Genomic DNA, 23,193 nt, shown 5'->3' on the forward strand with positions numbered 1-23,193 from the left:
GCATGGTGGTTCAGGAGTGTGATTTTGGTCGGGACCGGAGAAGGGGCTGCCTGGTTTTGGTGGAGGATTTTCAGGGCGGCTAGCTAGGGTTTTTGGGGTCGTCTAGTTCGTTGAGAGAGAGACGAAGGGGTAGGAGGTTATTTTTGGTAAATGAAATTGGGGTAAGGGTTTGGGGGTAACTGAAATTAGGGGATGAATCCTGGTCGTTGATCTAATTATCTTAGATTGGGTCAGGGGAGGGACGGATATGGGCCGGTTATAGGACTGGGTAAGGGTATTTTTTGGCTTAGGCCTGGAGAAAAACTGGCCTGGTCCGATTTTCTTCATTTTTTCATTTTGCTTCTTTTTCTTTTTCTTAAACTAATGAAACTAAAATTCTAAAAATCCTAAATTAACTTATAGAACTAAATTAATTTATAAAAGTACTAATTAACTTTTAATAACAATTAACACACATAAATAAATACCAATTAAAATAAAATTACACAATTTGGACACTTAAAAGCTAAAAATGCAAAGTACATTATTTTTATGATATTTCATTTTGTAAAACAACGATTTTCTTAATTAAATGCAAAAATCAAATCCTAAATGCAAATTCCACATTTTTTGTATTTTTTTCTTAATTAAATAAAATAAACGTGCACAGACAAATGTAAACAATACAAGAAAAATAACACAAAATTCACAACAATTGCAAACAAACAAAATTATTTTATTTTGAATTTTTTGGGATTAATTCTCATATAGGGCAAAAATCACGTGCTCACAGCTGCCCCTCTTTGTCCGAAAACACGAAGAGTTTTCGTGCAAAGATAAAGTGAGCGGATACGAGTAATTTTTGCCCGTTTGAGTACTCCGTGTGAAGCAATTTTTTTGAAAGTTTTGACCAAACCTCTGATTCAAAGGTTTCCTACATATCCTTGGCTAAAAAGGAATCAGGTCAATGTAGTTCGGGAAATTTTGGTAGCTGGGACTACCATGAAGCTGTGGTTTTACTGTTACTATTGTTGCTGCTACTGCTACTGCATACAGACCTCCTTCTTACACCGTGCTACAAATGAAAATAAGAAGCTAGACTAAACTATAACCTATAAATTACAAAATCTTATCTAGATCTTCAAAACTTGCTCTTGCGTCTCTTGTTGCCTTCCTTTCTTGTTGACTTGTGTTTCCTCTGATGTTTCTTCGTTTCTGACTTGACTTGTATTCTTCTCTTCTTTAGGTGGATTCCTAATTGCCAAACTCGAATTACTTCTTTCCTTCTTGTGAGATGCGAATTATTTTTCATTCTAAACTTGAACTGCTTTCTTCTGACCATTGTTGCCTTCCTTCTGATTTCTGAATTTGAATTTATGCTGGGGATTTTTATTGTATTCCTCTGCTTTACTGACTTCAACAACAACTTCGAAAATAAAAACGCCGTTCCTTTCTTCAAGCGAGCTCCTGACCTCAACAACACCTTCGAAAATAAAGCGCTGTTCCTTTCTTCTGGCGGGCTCCTGACCTCTACAACAACTTCGAAAAAAATAAAGCGCCTTTCCTTTCTTCAGGCAAAAAATAAAACGCCGTTCCTTTCTTCAGGCGGGCTCCTGACCTCAACAACAACTTCGAAAATAAAACGCCATTCCTTTCTTTAGGCGGGCTCCTGACCTCAACTACAACTTCGGAAATAAAAACGCCATTCCTTTCTTCAGGTGGGCTCCTGACCTCAACAACAACTTCGAAAATAAAGTGACATTCCTTTCTTCTGGCGGGCTCCTGACCTCTACAACAACTTTGAAAACAAAACGCCATTCCTTTCTTCAGGCGGGCTCCTGACCTCAACAACACCTTCGAAAAATAAATCGCCATTCCTTTCTTCAGGCGGGCTCTTGACCTCAACAACAACTTCGAAAAATAAATCGCCATTCCTTTCTTCAGGCAGGCTTCTGACCTCAACAACAACTTCGGAAATAAAAACGCCATTCCTTTCTTCAGGCGGGCTCCTGACCTAAACAAAAACTTCGAAAATAAAGCGCCATTGTTTCCTCTTACCTCCTGAACCATTTTCCTTCTAACTTGAATTATCTTTCTTCAAAACTACTTCCCACAAAACTGGTGTTTCATATCTCTGCGAACTGCTGGTGATAAAATTTTTCAAAAATATGTTATCTTACTCCTTCAAAGGCTACTTCCCTTAAGACTGATGTTTCATTCCTCTGCAAACTGTTTCCTTTTGCGAAACTGGTCTCCCTTTTTTCTTTTTCTCTCTTTTTTCTTTTCTTTTTCTTCTTCCTTCAAAGACTACCTCCCTTAAAACTCGTGTTATCTTCCTCCTAACATTTCTTTCTTTAGAACTTGTTTTGCATTTTCCCGAAAAACTGTTGGGGATACTGCTTTTCACCAAACTTGTGTTAGGCTTCCCGAAAATTTTCGAAATGAACGAAAATTTTCTGCCCTAGTTTGACAATCTTTCTTGTGGCGCATCTTTCCCTCATCAGTAACATTCCCTGTCCCTGCTTCAAATTAAAGAAAATTTGGTCAGTTTAAAACGTGGTGGTTGGTTGTAATACTCCTGCTGGGGATGCTATCAACCATTTTCCCATCTATGCGTTGTCTGACCATCTTGAAGCTTGGCTGATACCTTCCGACCTTCTTGACGATTCCTTATTCACAAACCTCTTAACAATTTTCCCAGTCTTCTTATCTGACCTCATGTATTTTCATGACAGCTGATTTCACTTGAAGATCTTGCATATTCATTGATTAACCACTCCCTCCATCGTCTGTGTTACTGAAACACCTTTTTCGGTGCAGACCCAATATCTTCTTTTGCGGTACTGTCCGTGAACTGGCATTTCCCCAACCTTTGAGTCTCCTATGAATTTCCCAATTATGTCCATTGCTTTCCGCATTGTTCTTTCTTGATTTTCCGCTGGCCTTGGCCTTATAACCCTTGATTTCTGCTGGGGATATCCTTCTTGACACTGGTCCATCCTTTTGTCAATCTCATCATCGAATATACCCTCGGTTCAATCCCCCTGGCCCTCTTTTTGTTGCACTGTCCCTGAATTGATATGGACCAATCTTGGGTATTTTGCGCGAACCTCAAAGCACGTTGACTATTACCAGCTCATTGTGCTTGTTCTTTCCTGACTTATACCACTTTGATGTACTAGTCAGATCTCGTCTTGTATAATTGGAAAGCTGATGGCAAATTTTGAAATCATTTCTCGCTTGTTCTAACCAAAGAGACTCAAAAAAAGAAGAGGAGATGACAAAGGTAAAAGGAACAGAGTAAAATGCAAAAGAAAGAGATGACTCCTAACAAGAAAACTACAAAGTAAAACCTATCAGATGTGGATACCAACTCTATTGGCCATGACATGCACACGTGGCCTATCCTCCATCGTTAATCGCCTTTCACAATCTTCGTCTGGTGCATTCCTGTATGATTCTCAATCTTTATTCGACTTGTAGTGCCCGAAGGGTTTTCACTATCAAGCCTCTCTCATTTTGATTGTTCTCTCAACTTATAGCCGCCTCAAGGTGCCCGTGAAGGTTTTCACCGATAAGACTCTCTCATTTTATTACTTTTCTGTCGGGGATCAGAGTGTTATTCTCGACTTTCATTTGCATGACTTGGCATCTTTTGAAGACTGGTCAAAAGGTCTTTCTTTGGACCGTAACGTGGGGTTTTGGATAGGGCTAGAAAGAAAAGGTATTAGCGGCTCAAAACGTATCAATTTGGGTTCAAAATTTACAATCTTCGGAACCAGATTTCTTTACATCAAACACAACTTCTGCCCAGTTTCTTGCTTGGGGATTTTTGATTTTTTGTTACACTATGACCGAGCCGTGAAGCGCCTACGTATCCTCTTTGAGGAATCAGGTCAAACGTAGTTCCCAATTCCTTTTTGTTTTCCTTTCCACTTATTTATTATTTTCTTTTCCTTTTCTTTTTCTTTTTCTTTTGCTCATTTCTCCTTTCTCCTTTTCTTTTGTTGTTTTGTTGTTTCTGTTGTTTTCTTTTCCTTTTTTTTCTTTTTCTTTTTCTATCTTCCATGCTTGTGTTTTCTAATCTTTGCTACTGATTCTGAACGAGGGGTATGAAAGAAAACCAATAAGGCTCAAAGGGTTAACGAAGGATAAAGTGTTTAGATAGAAGAATAAAATGCCTTCATCATTCCAATCTTCAAAACATGCCAAACACAAACAATACAATTAAACATTCGCCACATCTTCTGATTGTGCTGGACTTGATAACCATATCCACACATTCGCCTTTCCATTTGTCATTTTTAAAGCACCATTGGGCAATACTCTCACTTTCGTTACCATGAATGGCCCCCTTGTTAATATGACTAACTTGCTTTTATGGTTTTTCTTGATGTTTTACTTGCCCCAGTTTCACGTGGCTCGGGCTTCAAATGATCTCAAGCTGTTCTTCTTTCCCTTAAGTGTCCCGATCATCTCCCAATGACTTTATAATTAACTCTTAAGATTAAGCCCAAACTGTGCGCGCATGTCATGTCACTAGAATCGGTGTTGAACAAAGACAAAACCAAAAGGACAAAAAGAACTGAACAAAGAAGATGACTGGAGGTAGCAAAAGACCGGAATTTGCATTAGACAAACGGTGAAACAGTTCGTATAACGAAACAAGCAAAACAACTGGGGTACAACCTTGGAACAAAGCTAAAACAATCCTAAACAATACTAAACAAACCACTATGACAAAATGGAAGGATAAGGGGGTTTGACACAAGACAATGTCCGGATTACAACCCTACAAATAACCCGGACAACAGAAAATGATAACAAAATGAACCACCAAAACTCCTCCCTGACCAACCAAGAAAGGAGCGTCTTTCCAATTGCCAAGCTCGGCATCTTAGCCACTGAATTCGGCATCAACCTTACTGGGACCTCCACTAACTTCCATCTCACTGTTCTTAACAAATTGCTTTTGGGTTCCCTTTGCGGGCTCATTCTTAAGAGCAACCTCTGATAGCACTGAAAACTTTGCAACGCACGGACCTCCGAGGATCTCAGAAGAATTCTCATACTCCTTTTCAAAACAAGTCATATTCAACCTATGCATCCCACTACGAATAGGCGATGGACTTTGGCTAGTGTCTGTTGCATCTGGATTTTGCACGACAATGTCACCTGCATCAATAAGCTTCTGAATTGCTTTCTTCAGCTTCCAACACTTCTCTGTGTCATGCCCCGGTGCATCTGAGCAATATGCGCACCTTCGAGAAAAATCAATCTTCTTTGACAGAGGGTTTGGCATTTTTATATGAATCAGCTTCAACATGTCCAATTGCTTCCACTTTTGGAACAAACCGGCATATGATCCTCCAATAGGGGTGAAAGCCTTTTCTTTTTTCAGCAACCTCTCATTCTTAAATGCTTGATTGGCCGAAAACCTGATCCAGAGGGCTTTCGGTAGGCTTGTGGGGGTGGATAGGCATTTTGTGGAGCTGGGTACTGGGAAAGTGATGCACGATTTTGGGAGTTCCGTGGAGAGAAATGGCATTGGGGAGGATCACCTGGTGCACAAGGATATCTATGGGGACGATGTCGAAGCAGGAAGTGTTGATCGGGAAAGCCCATCAGATCATCTTTTCTATTTCTCTTTCTTCCACCCAAACTTACTGGGGTGTTCTGAATGTCTTTCCAACAACTCATAATTTTGCCTGACTTGATTCCCTCTTCTACCAGCTCCCCCATTTTTAACGCATCTTTGAAAGGCTTTCCCAATGCCGGGATCAAATGACTGAAGTAGGTGGGGCCCTGGGCTTATAGGAAAAGCTCAACCATTTCTTCTTCATCAATCGGGGTATTGACTCGAACAACTTGCTCTCTCCATCTGAGCCCAAACTCCCTAAAGCTTTCCTCTGGCTTCTTTTCCATTTTGGATAGTGAGGAACGATCTGGGGTAATGCCTGATCTGTACTGAAAGTGTTGAACAAAATCTTGAGCCATTTCACCCAATGTAGGCCACTTACCAACATCTTGGTGAATATACCAGTCTAAAGCTGCCCCAGTCAGGCTCGTACTGAAATATGCCATCAACAGGTCATCTTTCTCACCAACACTTCTCATTTCACTACAATAGACCCTCAGGTGATCTATCGGATCTCCACACCCATCATACAAGTTAAATATTGGCACTTTGAAACCCACGGGTGGGCGAACGTTAGGGGACACAGACAGTTCTTTGTAAGTCATGCTACCTTGGTCTTCCCTTCCTTGTTTGTTTTTCAAGGATTGTTCTATGCCTTTCAGCTTCTTGGGTATCCCATCTTTCCCTTCTCTTCCTGTGAACCTTTCATTTTCAACGTGCAATTTATCGTGAAGGCTCTGTTTGCATGTGTTGGGAACTTTGTGGGCAACCTCTGAAGGGTAATATTGGGCATCGTGAGCTTTGAGTGGGTGCTCATCGTTGGGGATGGTAGAAAAGATAGGAGGGCAATTTTTAGGAAAGGTAATTGGAAGATGAGTGATGGAGCTACTAGGGTGGTTGGGAAAGCCATGGTAAGCGGGTGAATCTGGAGAGTATGGGGGATCATTTGGCACTATGACCGGTGTTTGGGTAAGGGTAGCATTTAGGAAGCTAGTTGGTGGCGGGGGTGGTGCCTTCGCAGTCATCCAGGCCTGATACATGTCCGCCATGTGCTGTCTTAACATTTTTACCTCTTCTACCAACCCGTATTCCTGTTCAACCAGCCATTTTCGGGCATCGGTACCAACCTACCCAGTTCTGTTATTCTCTGCCATTGTCTTTTGCCTTTGTGTTGCAGGGAAGCGTTACCTTTAGAACCACAACCAACCACCTTTCTAAAGATTGAAAAAGAACAAAATGAGAGCAACAGGTTAGCGTTAGGGTTTTTAACAGATAGGAAAACACATATTGAGGATGCAATGCAACTAGGCAGTTAACCCTTTTTATCATGCATTTGCTTCAGTTACGTGCGTCATTCCGGCTTCTTATAATTGTGCTCCTTTTGAACGCTTTCCTTTATTTTCTTTGTTTTCTCATTTTTTATCTTTTCTATATATATATTTTTTCTTTTTGATGGTGGTCGAATATTATGTGGATTGCCTACGTATCATGTCCCCGCATGAATCAGACCGTGCGTAGTTCTGACTACAAGTGCGAAAAAAACAAAGACACCATTTTTGGATTTTTCGATCTTCATTAGTAAAACGATTTATTACAAGGCAAAACACTTTTTGAAAGGAAACTGACGGACTTGACACGGAATACAGACTTTATGCAAAAGGGAAATTACAAACTCCAACAGACAACAGACTCTGAAGACAAAGAACATACAGACTTCAAACTGTGAGTGTCTCAGAGTTTTTAATTTTGGGCGCCCACGAGGCGTCGTTTGGCCTCGCCGCGGGTTTTGGTGCACGGCCCCTCTGTAGATCTTTTAAATCTTCCATAACCTGGTGGACATGAATCATTTTTGAAGCAAAGAAGGTGGTACGGGACATATCCTCACAAGCTAGGAACTTTATGGTGATGTAGTGCCCGATATCATCGATTCTTCCCTTGATTCTGTCCCTTTTCATAGGCAATCACTATATGTGTTGATTCCGTATCCCCCACACTTGAGCGTTGTAAAAGAGTTGGTCTTGAAACTCATCCATCTGTTTCTCCATCCGGGCCATCAGATCATAGTAGCGCTTCCTATCTGTTCCGTCATCTCGGGCTTGTCTAAAGATCCGCTCTTTGAGAGTGGATATTGTTTTTCTCAATATAGCGATGTTCCCTCCATAGTCCCTCTTTATTTGCCACGTATGCACGTGCTTTTATTGCTGGTAATCCGAGTTTTGACGACTCCTGCCAGCGTTAAATCAATATTTCTGTCTTTTCGGGGAAACACCACCATGCCCCCAGAATGCTACCATGAAGGCGAACCGCCTATGTTCATCCCATTTTGTCCGATTTCCTTTGCTGCCAACCCCACTATTTGGATCGTTGAACCCTCCTATATGCTCATGAACTGCAGAGTAGAAAAACTTTATCCGACTCAGCGCACGGGACTCCCTTGCTTATCTTCAGTAGGTCCGTGAACTGGCACGTATTGACGGCTCTTGGAGGAACCAGATATTTGTGCCTTAGCCCCTCAGTAATGTCCATATAACCTGCTACCTCTTCTAAGGTTGGGGCGCATATAAAATCTGAGAAGTGGAATACATTGTGGGCCGTGTTCCAAAAATGTAACCAAAGCCTTTATGATATCCCCCGAGGATTAGTTTTCAGCCACCCAGTGAGGCCTCCCAAGTATACTTGACCGTGTCGCGCTCTGATTTGCCCAAGTCATCCCACCACATGTGCAAATCCAAAGGGATCTTGTTCACTATTGTTACGAGTAAATTCTGATCTGTGCTCATTCTGCACATTTATTAGGGTGTTAAAATTTAAGACTTATTTGACTCAAAAATAAAATTAACACACATTTTTTCAAAAATAAAATAAAAACCCGATTTCGCAAATACGGCCTTTCAGCACTTCGAGAATGAAGATTTTAAGGCTGTGTGAGTCAACCGGTCAAAAATCCAAAAATGACTACAAGTGGCTGTTTATGCAAAGTCAGCCTTCCGGTATCCCTTTTGGGAACATTCGGCTATTCTTGCCAAAAACGACATCACCCGACTTATTTATGTTGACAATCAAAATTTGACATTTTTTGGCTATTTTTGTAAAGGGGAGGTTGGACCCGATGAGGGTTGCCTACGTATCTCACATCCGGTGAGAATCAAACCGGCGTAGTTCGGGCCGATAAAACAAACTTCTTTTTGAAAACCAGACTCTTTTCATTGGCAGATAAAACTATATTTTTGTTTTTTCTTTTTTTTTTTCATTTTCTATATATATATTTTTTTTTTTTTCATTTTCTCAAAAATTCGGTAGAGTTTCGACACTATTTGGACATTGGTTTTTTTCCAAAATAGGCAATTAACTCTCTTAACCCTCGTAAAAATATTCAAAAGTCGGTCAGCATGCAAGTCCGAAGCAAATGAATGCACAAGTAGCAAGTAAGATGCACCAGGATGGTCTTTTTCATTTTTGGTACACCTGTCCTAGACAGACCCAACCCCTGTGTTGAGCCTACAAAGTTAAATGCACGTGATGCAAACGAACGTTCCTACTAGGGATCTGGCATGAAGCTGAGCTATTCTAGGTTTATAACCTGGGTATTTGTTCTAGACTGTGTACCCGAGCGGACAACTCGAGTCGAGGAGGGGGTTACGTACCGGGGACCCGCGGGATCGTCCGACTTTGTAACTTGTCCGGCCTCTTTCTTTTTTCAGGTATTGACACTAACAGAATAGGGAGCCTCGACCAGCAAGCTCATCCCCAGAGGTAAGAAGAGAAGGGTTTCAGCACAGTTTATATACAGTTCAGATAATATCAAAGCGGTAAAAACAGCATTTAGCACCTTAGGCCCAAACATGTAAAAATCAGATAATAAACAAAGCCAAATATAACAATTCATCTAAGCTCGAATTCTTGAACCCTGAATCAGAGATTCTGGGCTCTGGTCCCCAGCAGAGTCGCCAGAGCTGTCACACCTCCTTTTTCACCCGCACCCGCAAAGGGGCGCAGAGGGGAGTTTTTCAAATTAAAGGACAATCGAAACGAGATTTATTATTTAATTCAGAGTCACCACTTAGGAGATTTATGGTGTCCCAAGTCACCGGTTGAATCCCGAATCGAGGAAAAGATTGACTCTGTATTACAGTCCGCGAACCAGAAATCTAAGTAAGGAATTTTGTTAACCCAGGAGAAGGTATTAGGCATTCCCGAGTTCCGTGTTCTAGCACGGTCACTCAACTGTCACATTCGGCTTGTTTATCTGATTTTAATACATGTTGAATCCTATGTGCAAGTTTTAACTGTTTACCGCTTTTATTATTATTATTTTCAAAGAATTGCAACGTCGTGAGAATGCATCTCGAATTGCGCCACATAAATGTACCCGCAATTTTCGATGCGTTCCAACTTCGTTGAGATTTGGATTTGGGTCACATAAATGTGCACCCGAGTTTAGGAAGATAATATTATTAAATACGCACCTAAGGATACTAACGTGTTATTACTTTGGGGAAAAGCCGTGAAATTCACTAAACGGCCCGTCCCTGAATCTAAATATTTTTAATATATACATTTAACGAGGGCCCCGCAATTTATGCGTTTTATTTGGGTGAGGCTCATCTCATTTTTATTTAAAGGCAAACCTAAAAGCAACTATGATTTCCTATCTTTGTTTGTCTCTAAAAAAATTGGAACAAAGGTCCTAATTAACTTGCATGGACCGGCATTGAACGTATTGCATCATGATATGAAATCAAGAAAACTCTAATATACATCACATGACCTTCAACAAATTGGTCTTAATAACAATCCAAAAGAAAAAAAAGATTTATTCAACTGTACAGGGGAAAAATGTGCCCGAGGTCGGGCCTTAAACAAGTTCAGGCCCAAGTCTTATCCAAAAAAAAACTATCTCGTTGGGACTCCTAAGCGTCCAAATTCCTTACGGATTTTTTCCTTGTGGTTTTGATTATCAGCAGGTCTGATTATTGGGGAACACATGAGATGTCATAGGCCTGGTCAAGAGTCATTTGGGCCGTAGGAATTACAGCAGCCCAGTTTAATCAACTATTGTATGAATGTAACTAATCGGCAAATTTAATCTTTATACTTGCGCCAATTCAGAAATCCTGATTTTTGCATTTTGACCTTGACATCATTTTAACCCATAGACTTTAACACAAGTTCAATTATCATTTCCAACACATAACTCTTCACTGTTTGCTTGTTCCTATCAGATATGAAGCTACACATTTACCCTTAGCTTTTGATTTCACATTCTCACGTAGCAATTAGAACTTAGGATCTTAAACCCCCTCACATTACCACTACTAGATATGAAACCCCTACAATCATAAGAAATAATTACACTACTTCGACATTCCACAGTCCACTGGATTACAATTTGCAATGTTTTTAGGCTGATTTATGACACACAGAAATATGCTAAAAACCAACAGGCACTATTAATCCAATAAGGAGTCAATTACTACTAGTACCCCCCTAAAACACATAAGTATCTCTAAATACACAAACACAACAATTAATAGTTCAAACGAGCAAACTCATGTTCAACAAACCATCAGTCAATACAGTCCAGAGTTTACACAAATTATAAATGTTCAAATAGTCTAAGTCCCTATCACTACCACTGTGCATTTAATTGACTACTAAATGAGCTGAAATTAGATTAACAGAAGCCTTATGCCATTTATTCAAATATCAACTATACATTGGCCTGATTCAGTTTTTCATACATCAATAGAAGTTGTAGAAAAATACCTGGAATTACAAGGAGATAGAAGAAAGAACAGGGTCAGCAACAGTTTTAACAGCTAACAGGAACAACTCAGCAAATCTCAACAACAATAACCAGCAAATAACCCCAGAATTAGCTCGGATAGACCAGTTTAGACTTGAAGATACCCAGCAAACACTTGAAAATGTCAACTGACCACTACTCGTACCAAAACTAGTTTAATTGGACCCAAGGCTACTTGAAATGAAACTCTGAACTTCAACCACCAGTGATTCAACTCAACAACCAACAAGTTATGGAAAACAACTAGCAAAGTTCACAATTTCTCAATGGAACAGTATTTCTCAATAGAACAGTACCTCCCTCATAACTGAAAAGGACTTAAAGCACTGAAGAAAACAAACTCTAAAAACTGATTAAACTTTCAAGAACTAATGCTCAACTCTCAAAACTTACTTTCTTTTGTCAAGCTCAAAACTGATTTTTTCAGCTCTCCAAAGAACTCCCTTAGATTGATTAAAGAACCCCCTTCACTCTGTCATCTCCCCCCCCCCATTTTATACCATAACAGACCTCTTCTCAACCCTTATGAGTAATAAGACCAATTAATTAAGCCATTCTGCCATGATGTTCCCTGACAGCCCATTACTATGTGTCTAATCTCTTTTTTAATTCACTTGTTCCCCACTAACCCATGTCCATTCTTATTTTACTTCCTAGAATGGGTATTTTTCCTCTTTTTAAATCAAGCGTGACTTGACAGCCATGTTGTCCTGTTACCCTCTATTCTACTTTCAAATTAAAGCCTCCCTGAGTTTCTACCTTAAGCTCTGGATTGATTTGAACTCAATGAATTAAAAATGCAAATGGATTCAGGTAGCGGAATCAAATTAACAATGAACCTATGAAGCTGAGAATACATAAGGATCAGAAAAATGAAACAACTAACATCAAATAACTCGAAGAGAATAGCTAAACTACAAACATGAACGAACTAATCGACGAAACTATTTAAACGATTAAACAGTTCACAACATATGCTAATCAACCAAATGCCAAACGTTTGTTCTTGATAAACAAAGATGGTCGAATAAACAACACGCCAAAACAGAGGACTGGTCGAGTTTCAGAATGACCAAAGGAAAGAAGAAAAGATGGGGAGAGATTGACAATAGAATAAACAAAATTAGAAAGACTCACCGGCTAGGCTTGAACTGGGAATCGACATTCCGAGTCAACACAATATAATGCCAAACGTTTGTTCTTGTTGGAGAACAAACGGGCGTCATTATTTTGTGCTGAAACAGACTCGAACAAACCAAAAGATCCAAATGAACGACCCCTTGTGTGCTGGTCCCAATTTAGGGTTCTGAGGCTCGAACTTAAACTTGATATTCGACGCGCTTTGGTCCAATCCAAAGGAAATCCATGATAAGTACGGTATGAAGGAGTCACGGGGGTCATATGGTGTTGATTTGGGGTCGATTAGACGAACCAAGGTTCCGGACAGATTTTTCGATCTAATATTCGAAGGGCTCGGGGATTATTTGAAGAAAAACGAGTGTGGATTCGGAGAGGGGATGGCATGGTGGTTCAGGGGTGTGATTTTGGTCGGGACCGGAGAAGGGGCTGCCGGGTTTTGGTGGAGGATTTTTAGGGCGGCTAACTAGGGTTTTTGGGTCGTCTGGTTTGTTGAGAGAGAGACGAAGGGGTGTGAGGTTATTTTTGGTAAATAAAATTGTGGTAAGGGTTTGGGGGTAACTGAAATTAGGGGATTGAATCCTGGTCGTTGATCTAATTATCTTAGACGGCCAGGATCAATTAACGACCAAACAATGTCGTTTTGTAATGGAGCAGATTGGGTCAGGGGAGGGACGGGTATGGGCCGGTTATAGGACTGGGTAAGGGTATTTTTTGGCTTAGGCCTGGAGAAAAACTGGCCTGGTCCGATTTTCATCATTTTTTCATTATGCTTCTTTTTCTTTTTCTTAAACTAATGAAACTAAAATTCTAAAAATCCTAAATTAACTTATAGAACTAAATTAATTTATAAAAGTACTAATTAACTTTTAATAACAATTAACACACATAATTAAATACCAATTAAAATAAAATTACACAATTTGGACATTTAAAAGCTAAATTTTTTGTATTTTTTTCTTAATTAAATAAAATAAACGTGCACAGACAAATGTAAACAATACAAGAAAAATAACACAAAATTCACAACAATTGCAAACAAACAAAATTATTTTATTTTGAATTTTTTGGGATTAATTCTCATATAGGGAAAAAATCACGTGCTCACAGGGTCAAAAAGGAAAGGAGGGTTAGAGCTTTAAGAATAGCCATTATCAACCAACTATCGACATAATGTAGGACAAAGAGGGAAATCGGACAATTAACTCCAATTGTAACAAGAACCACTTTGTTCATTAATATAATACTAACAGAAACAAAAAGGTTGAATGTCAAAGTAACAGTAGGCACCCATAAGGTAACTTGTTGACACTTTCCACCTAAAATAAAATTCTGAATCAAATTTTTGAACCCTGATCGAAGAACCTTGGCTGAGATCACACGGGACCGGAAAGCCTCATCGTCGACATCATCGGAAACCTCGAACGAGAACCTCTGACCTAAGTTCCAAACAACAATCTTCAACGTCGACAGATCTCGACGCGATCTCAAGCGCAAATACTTCGCATTATAATAGGTCACTGGACTGATTTTTTAATCAAAGCAAGATCCTAATGTTCAGCAAAAGAAAGATGAAGCAGTACTGTCTCGGTTTTGGTGGTCGTTTTAGCTCAGTTTTCGGTGAGTTGTCATCTCCTATTATCTGTGTGCGTCGCTGTGTCTGTTCCCGATCAAGCCATGTTAGGTTCAAGCTGCTAAGGTTTTTCTATGGCTGCTGAAGAAGATGAAGGACAGGGGGAGGTCCGTTTTGTTCTTGTGGCTGGTCCCTTTTTTAGTTCAAGACTAGGAATTGAAAACTTGGGTTAGGGTTTCTATAATGGGGTATTTTATATGAAGGTGGGAAGAATGGGCTAAGAATAATTGGGTTTAAGTTAAAAGAAATGGACTTACACCTTTGGGCCTACAAATTTTCTTTTTGGACAAAGACAAACTCAAAAATTCTACCAAAATATTAATTAAACTTAGTTAAGTAAATAAACAAAATTTTAAAATGAAACTGCTTTTTTGTATTTTTAAATGTTATAACAATAAAGTAAACAGTAAAGAAAATAGGCTAAAGTCATGATAAAATTAAGATACCATGAATAAAAATATACTAATTGATCTTAAACTAAAGATAAAAATATAGAAAAGCGATAAACACGATAAATAAAACTATTTATTTTTTTTTCTTTTGTTTTTTTATATCTTAGGACAAAAGTAAAAAGATTAAAATTATATTAAAATAAAGTCAAAGTAAATATTTTAAAAATATTGAAATACTAAAACTAACTTTAAAATTTGCGCGGGTCAAAAATTACGTGCTTACAGTTTTCTATAAAATCACCTAAGTATTCTCTACCGATCATGGGCACTCTGACTGTCATAACTCTCTTCTGAGTAATTACCACAATTTACTAGACATATTCTCCCGAATTACGGTAGCTGGCATTAAATACAACTCACTTAGATCGCACCCAAGGTTTCGTTATCCCTAATCTCACCTTTAAACCCTTCGTATTGATCCCTCATATACGTTAGGAATGATGTTGTTCAACAACTACCTAAATATGCACTCTCTTCCGAGTAATACAAACTAAATAGGCACAGTCGATTGAGAGCTCTTCAACCAACCACAATAATAACGTAGTTGAACAAATAGAGAAAATACTACAGCAAATCTATATTAACGTAACAGGAAAATCATCCTCCAATAGGTTCCATCAAAACCTTAGGTAACAAATTAGTTATTGTTAATAGTATGCATAACTACAATACTAGAATTCATAACCAATAATGGAAATAGAAAGAAGGAAGTGAAAAACTCGTAGAAGAATGAATTGAAAAACTCGTAGAAGAATTCTCTGCCTTGCTTCCAGTGTGTTCTTGCCTCCTTAGGTCGAATCTCCGGTCTCCACGACGGCTCCGTGCTCTTCCTAGGTCTAAAGTTGTATCCAAACTCGATCTCCCATTCTCTGTCTCTCTAAAGTCCAATCCCGGTCTCTCTAAAATCCCTCAAAAGTGACGTTTTTAGGTCTATTTATATGTTTAGGACAAGTCCTAAACGTGTAGGTCAACTCTTAGTCAAGCTGGAAAATAATTAAAACCTTCAAAATTCGGACTATACCTGGCCTTAGGCCTAGCGTCGCCTGGCTAACGCCAGCCTAGTCCTGGCTTTAAGTTGGCCTCGCCTGGATAAAGCCTGGCTTTAAGCTGGCCTCGCCTGCGAGCTGGCTTTTGCCCGGCTTCTCTTTTTCACCGTTCTCGAGTGCACTTTCGACGTTTAAGCATCCCTTTAGCTCTACTTTCATTTCCGATGCACCTACACATAAAATAGCCTCCATTATGCTCAAACAAAGTGTATTTTAATATTAAAGCATGTAAAACGCAAAGCATATAACGTGCAAAAATCAAGAATTATAGCCACACATCATCTGTGTATCCACTCTGTTTCTAGTTTGTGAGGGGTTGAAAATTTTAGTTCATGATGATAGACAAATAAAAAATGAAGTTAGAAATGTAGGAGCATATGAATAAGCTTTTCGTAATTTAATTTTAGACGTTAATAGATATGCTTTTTTTTTGTTTTGAATAATGGTATTCAAATTATTAGTATCACTAATTGTGTGGTCATTAAAAGTATTCATGGTTCGGTTTGGGTTGGTATTTGCTTAAAGAATCGAATCAATTAAGTCATTTTTTCAAATATCGGAATCAAATCAAACCAATTAAGTCGGTTTTTAGCGATTCGGATTTTTTCCAATTTTTTGATTTTTTTTTTGGTTTTTGTCAATTTTTATCCTAAATATGACACATACATTATAAAATATATATTCCAGAGACTATATTCCAACATAATACTTATCAAACCAATCTCTCTTTGAGTAAATATGTTATTTACCAAGATGTTTTGATGCTAATTGAATTAAAAAGTGATAAAATTTGTCAAACCAATCTCTCTTTGAGTAAATATGTCATTTACCAAGATGTTTTGATGCTAATTGAATTAAAAAGTGATAAAATTTAATAACTTAATTAAAGACAAGTTATTTTTAATATGAAATTTTTTCTTGGTTCGATTAATTGATTTTCCGGCAAACACCCCTAACGGTCATGATATATTTGTGTCAATCAGAATTTATTAACTAATCACACGGGTTCACTTTCTTTAATTTCATAAACTTTTGTTTTTGTTACATTGCGTAGATAAGCAAAAGAATAATTGATATTTTATTAAAGCAATTAAATTTGATGTGTTCAAACAAATAAAATAATATTTTATTATGAATAGTTTTCTGTAATATTCACCACACATCATGTGGTTCTAATAGTAATTAGTAGTTATTCTTAAATTATTCCAACATAGAAGAACACTAACTCAACCAAGCATCATGAATATGTCGATATTACTTACTTATGACTAAATATACAAACACATACACACCCACAATAAGTCAAAGAACATATTTATATCAATTTAGTTTAATTTTCGAGTTTCTGGAACAACCCTACACTTAGAAACCTTTATTAATTCAATTGCTAAATTGACGCAAAAGGAAGCCATTTCTGACCAACTCATGCATTCACGCATCGAAATTTGGTATCCCAGATTTGGACCAAGTGCAATCGAGTCAAACAATGTGTCGACTTTACCTGTTCAGTTAACATCCACCAACATTAATTTTACAAGAAAGGAATATTATTCTCTCTTATTAAATTGTAGCTGATTATTCAATGTCTAAGAGTTGATTTCATATCATATTATTTTCATGAGGATCAAATCCAACTTTTAGTATATCCCATGAGCTATCCTTAGGAGAACATTTGAGATCTTTACCTAGATAACCGATCAAATTTATTTTTTAATTTTCTAACGATATATATATATATATATATATATATATATATATATATATATATATATATATTATACATTTAATATATATACTATACTATACTATACTATATTTAGTTTAAGAGGTTGGGTGAGCAGCTATTTAAGCTAAAGGAAAAACACATAATTGACCAGTAGCCCGAAACTATTAATTCTGGGAGCGGCTAAAAGTATACAATTCTTTTAAGTTAATTCTTCATTTTAGGTTGAACATTGAAAACTTAGGGTGAAGCACACAAATAGCCCTCAAAGTGGATGGTCATGAATTTTTGTCCCTCCTTACCCCATGGGAAAATTCAGGTTTAACAAGGTGTTTGCTCCATAAATAACACTTTTAACTTTTGCTCTTGAAGTTTTGCCCATAGGAAAAGAGGTGGTCAAATGTTAAAGATCACCTTAAAAAGTGTGATATTTCTGTAATTTTTGGAAAACTTGAGATGAAGATTTTGCTGGGCCTACGGCCATCAGCCCAGTGATTGTGAGCATCAGGAAGCGTTCCAGCCCAAAATGTAGAACTTGTACAATCCAAAAGAAAATTATGAGAGAAAAATATATGAATTTTTTAAAAATATTTGCGAATTTATTATATACAGCATTACTCTGAAAGCTCGGCTTGTTTATGTTTTTCTTTTTTTCTTTGTTATAACTAACCCTACAAAGCAAATATTTTCAATTTTAAAACTATAATACCAATCAAATCTAACAAAAAGATCTTTTTTTAAAATCAACTTTCAATTTGATGCGATTTTTCGATTTTACTTGAACACCCAATAAAACTTTTTAAAATTTTATCAACTTTAAAACAAACTTTCACTCAAAGAATATATATATAAAATTTCACGTTTATGTGAATTTTGACCTACACATTTGCTTATTTTACATCTAACTGATCATGTACTTGTGTTATATTGCCGGTTACATTAATTGTTAGAGTTAAGCTACAAAACTTAATTATAATATACAATATATCATAAACCAAGATTTCCTATGCATAAATCATACGTAGTGATTTTTTCAGTAAGTTCTAGCAATATATTTGATTGTCATTAAAGGGTGTTAATCGGTTAGTTCGATACGGTTTTGACAATTTTTCGATTTGTTTTTTTGATATGCACAATCAAAATAAACCTTGATTAAGTTGAATATTTTCATCTACACTCAGCTATACGCATGAGGGATTAAACATCACATTAGAGTAGAATTTTGTATGGCTGTTCTTTTAAGAAAAGCCACGTGGAAAATACATGACATGGTGGTATGCGGATCAAAATGTCACGTGGACATAAATAAGATGACGAACATGATGATATATATGGCATATCACTCCGACATCACCTTAAAACGATGATTTAGATGATATGGCCATCACGTTGAATACATGTGTCGTGAATATCTAATTTTTGCGCTATTTTAATATTTCCTAAATTTATTAATATTTTTATTAGTCAATAGTTTTTTTTTTCAATTTTGTGTGTTTAATTGCGTATTTTCAATCATAAAAATATCAAAAAATATTTTTTCTTTCATTTGCGCATTTTAGAAATTAACTAAATGTTCAATAGGTGAATTAATCTAGTTAATCGATCATTTGAATAAGTTATTTAATTATTTTATTTATTTGTATAAAATTTAATTTAGTAAGTTTAAATAAGGAAGAAATTGGGTTAAATTTGAAAGATAAAATGGCCAACAGGCAAGATAAGGGGCTGCCAATGAAAGGGTCCAAAATGATGTAGTTTTACCTCAAAACTACATCGTTTCATTAAGTGACCAAGACCAAATCTCAACCTTTCATCTCACTTTGATCCAATGGCCTTTATTTAATGCCCTCATAGGTATATAAGACCCCAAAAATCAAATTTTTGGCCATTTACTAAGCCTAAATTCCTCTCTTCCTTTCTCTCCTCACTCTCTCTACCGCCGCCCCTCCACCGCCGCCGGAAATCTCCACCACCGGCAGACCACCTCCAAATTCACACCATATAATCTCCACAGCTTCCTCTTTCTATATCTCCAAACCAAATCCTTCAAAAAACCCTCAAACTCCTTGAATCTTAGATCTAGGAAATTTTTCCGTCACTTGTTTGCCCAAATTCTTGAAGCTCCAACCACTACCACACCACAATACCTACATCAACGGATAGAGCTCCTCAAGACCTAGCTATTGATGCCAATTTCACCCTGAAAATCCGGCGACCAAAATTCGACCAAATTCCGGCGACCTCCCCGAACACCCTCTTTTGGCATACCACCATTTTTTGGGCCACTTGAATTGTAAAATGGTAAAAATCCTATTCTTTTTCATGGTTGATTTTTATTTTATTTTATTTTTCAGATTTTATTTTTGTCTATTATTAATTATTTTAGCATTAGTTTTTGAAGTTTGAAATGTTAAATTTTCTGTTTTTGCACGTGTTGAAGTAGTAAAATAGCTTTGTATTGCTTAAAGTGAGGTAGTGAGAAAATTCTTGAGAGTATATGGTACTTGTTTGTTGTTTATTTACTGCTTCAAGACTCTTTGAGTACAACACTCAAAAGTCAAATTGTTTTGTAAGAAAATATAGACTTTTGGACAGTGAATAAAAGTCTGTCTTTGAATAGTGAAGAACAGATTTTGTTTGAAATACTTGACAAAATTTGAACTAGAAAGTCTTACTTTTTGAATTTAAGAGCAGATTTTGTAGAAAAATCTGTCAAAAAGATTGATTTTTAGTAGTTGATTGTTTTGATATATAAAGAGGACACATCCTTTACTAAAAAAATAGATTTAGAGATCACCTCTTACACTCTAAAAAGACATATATCTTTGAGAAAAAAATCAATAGCTTAATATAGATAGCAAGCTGAAATTTCAGATCTTGGTGAATATTATTTGAGTGCAAAAACTCTGGAAAAAAATAGAAACATCCATTAAGCAATGTGTAAAGTTGATAGCTTGGAGTTTCAAGCATCTTTGTTGAGTTTTCGGGGTTGTCTTAACACTTGAGTTACTATTGTTTCTACTGTATTTGCTGCTGAATTTCTGTTGATGCACTGCTATATTTTATCATTCTACAAACCAGGTAACTTTCAAATTCTTATATTGCAGATTCTTGATGGTAATAAGAAGCATTTGATCCCGGTCTGGTTGATGGAGCATGTTAGATTTGATTTTGTTTCAAGATGAATATCATATTGTTGTTATCATCATGTAAACATGTTAGAAATTAGTTAAATTATCGTTTTCTTCTTTATATACATGGTTGAAATTGCATTTTGTTAAGTTTACTTAGTTTAAGGAAAAGATAAAGACCTCATTTTTAGCTATGTTTATTTATTTTGGGATCTTTTATGTGAGTTACTTTTAAGGTTCATGTATAATTATCTAATAAAGACTTCTAGCTTCAAATGTGTTGATGCTTTACATTATAGTCAACATAATGTTATAATATAGTTCTTCTCTTTAGCATTAAAGTATTACCATTTTTTGTAGTTTTTATATTTAGTTGCGATTCGTAATTATGAAAGTGGATTCAAATACGTAAGGTGTTTACGTTACTAATGAGTTTGTAGTCTGATTAGTGCCATGTTGGTGTAAATGAGTAGAAATATTATGGTAGTTCTTAAGAAATAAATTGATTACGGAGATGAAAGAGCAAAGATAATGATTAGCATGCGAGTTTCTTTTATGAAAAAAAACGTTTTTAATTTGGACATCAGCATGAAGAGCAATTTGGGCTTAAGAAGAATATTTGTCAATTTGTGTTGTGTTTGTCATTGAAGCTCTTAAGCAGCATGTGCCAAAATAAGCTAAAATTTATAGGCCCAATGACAATAGAAAGTAAGCGGGCTTTTTCCTTAAATTAATAATTTGCTTTTTGTAAAATAAAATAAGTGGCCGAAAACCATGAAAGTTTAGCATAAGTTTACCCGGGGTTATTGTCTTACACTAGTTAAAAAGTAGTTTTAATAACGTCATATTTGTTCCTTTTTTTTGGTCGAATAAGTAATAAAAATAAAAAAGGGGAAAGTTTAAGCACTTTTTTTTATTATTAATTTAAACGCTAGGCAAATAGTAGGCATGCTTTAACTTCACGGAATCGCTTGCGTAGCGTGATGTTTAACATTCAATAAATTAATTCAACAGTGTCATACCATATCCGTTAGTTTCTTTAGTTAATTTTTAATTTAATAAACTCTTGGCTAAACTCGCGGATTCGCTTGCGTAGCGCGATAGTAACTCTTAATAAATAATTTTCTCAAAGCACAAATATAGTAATTTTTCTGAAAGTAATAACGTGTTAATAATTCTTTGTCATGACCGCGGATTCGCTTGCGTAGCACTGTTATGACTAAGTTAATAAATTTCGTCTAGATTATACATTCGTTTGCATGGTGTGATTATGAAATTTTATTATATTTTTAATAATCAAGAAATAAAAGTGAACAGGTAAACCATGAAAATCATATAAATCACAATTTTTTCCAAAATCAATTCAAGCCAAGTTTTAAGTCAATATGGCGACCGTGCTAGAACCACGGGACTCGGGGAATGCCTTACACCTTCTTCCCGGTCAACAAAATTTCTTACTCGGACTTTATTTTCGCAGACCGATAATAAAAGAGTCAAATCTTCCTTTGAATAGGAATTCAAATAAAAGGTGACTTGGAACACCCAAAAATCAATTCCAAGTGGCGACTCTGAATAACAAAAATAATCCCTATTTCAAAATTTGTCACTTTAATTGGAAAAACTCTTTAACCCACAAAATCCATAACACATACTCCCTCCGTTTTAATTTATGTGAACCTATTTCCTTTTTAGTCAGTGCCAAAAAGAATGACCTCTTTCCTTATTTGGAAACAAATTACCTTTACACAATGATTTATAGCCAAACAAAATATATGTGCCTCATTTTACACCACAAGATCCAAAGTCTTCTCTCTTTTCTTAAACTCCATGCCTAGTCAAATGAGTTCACATAAATTGAAACGAAGAGAGTATCTTTTTTGGAGGGGTAAAAAAGGGGTGTGACAGTTCTGGCGACTCTGCTGGGGAACTAATAAGAATTCGAGCTTGTACATGTTGACTTTCTATTTGGCTTTATTAATTTTGTATATATTGCGATTTATTTGTGCCTAATGTGCTGCCTGTTCGCTTTTTACTGCTTCGATATTGTTGAAATGTACATATAAACTGTCTTCTCACGCACCCCCTCTGAGTCTTCTTGAAATTAAAAATTGGGCATTTACTTAACATAGCCCGCTTTCTTTGAGACAGCCGAGGTGCTTGTCACCCGGTGAAGGATTTTAGTCACACATGTTTTAGGCGGGGAGCACCACCAGCTAAGCCGGAAAACAATGCTATCGGTATGCTGACCCTCCTCGGCTCGAGTTGTCCGCTCGAGTAAGCCAATCTAGATACCTTCTCCAATAGGATTTAAACCTAGAAGAACCAGCCTCATGCCGGATATCCCTAGTAGGTTCGTTTTATTTGCATCACGTGCATTTGACTTAGCGAAACTCGGCACAGGGGCCGTGTCCGTATAAGACAGGTTTCCTCTTTGAGACCATCATGTTCACTTATGTGCTACTTGATACATCCTTTGGAAGGCTTACTTGCATTGTCGACCGACTTTAGAAAATTAGTGTAGCGGAATTAAAAAAAAAATCATTCTCCTAGTTTAGTGCAAATAAACCTTTTATTTTTTTTTAAAAAAGAAAAAGATGATTTTGTAGTAGTCTGGTGTGAGTTGTAAAGATTAATTTTCATAAAAAAAA

This window comes from Nicotiana tabacum, chromosome 1, assembly GCF_000715075.1.
Source record: "Nicotiana tabacum cultivar K326 chromosome 1, ASM71507v2, whole genome shotgun sequence".
Lineage (NCBI taxonomy): Eukaryota > Viridiplantae > Streptophyta > Magnoliopsida > Solanales > Solanaceae > Nicotiana > Nicotiana tabacum.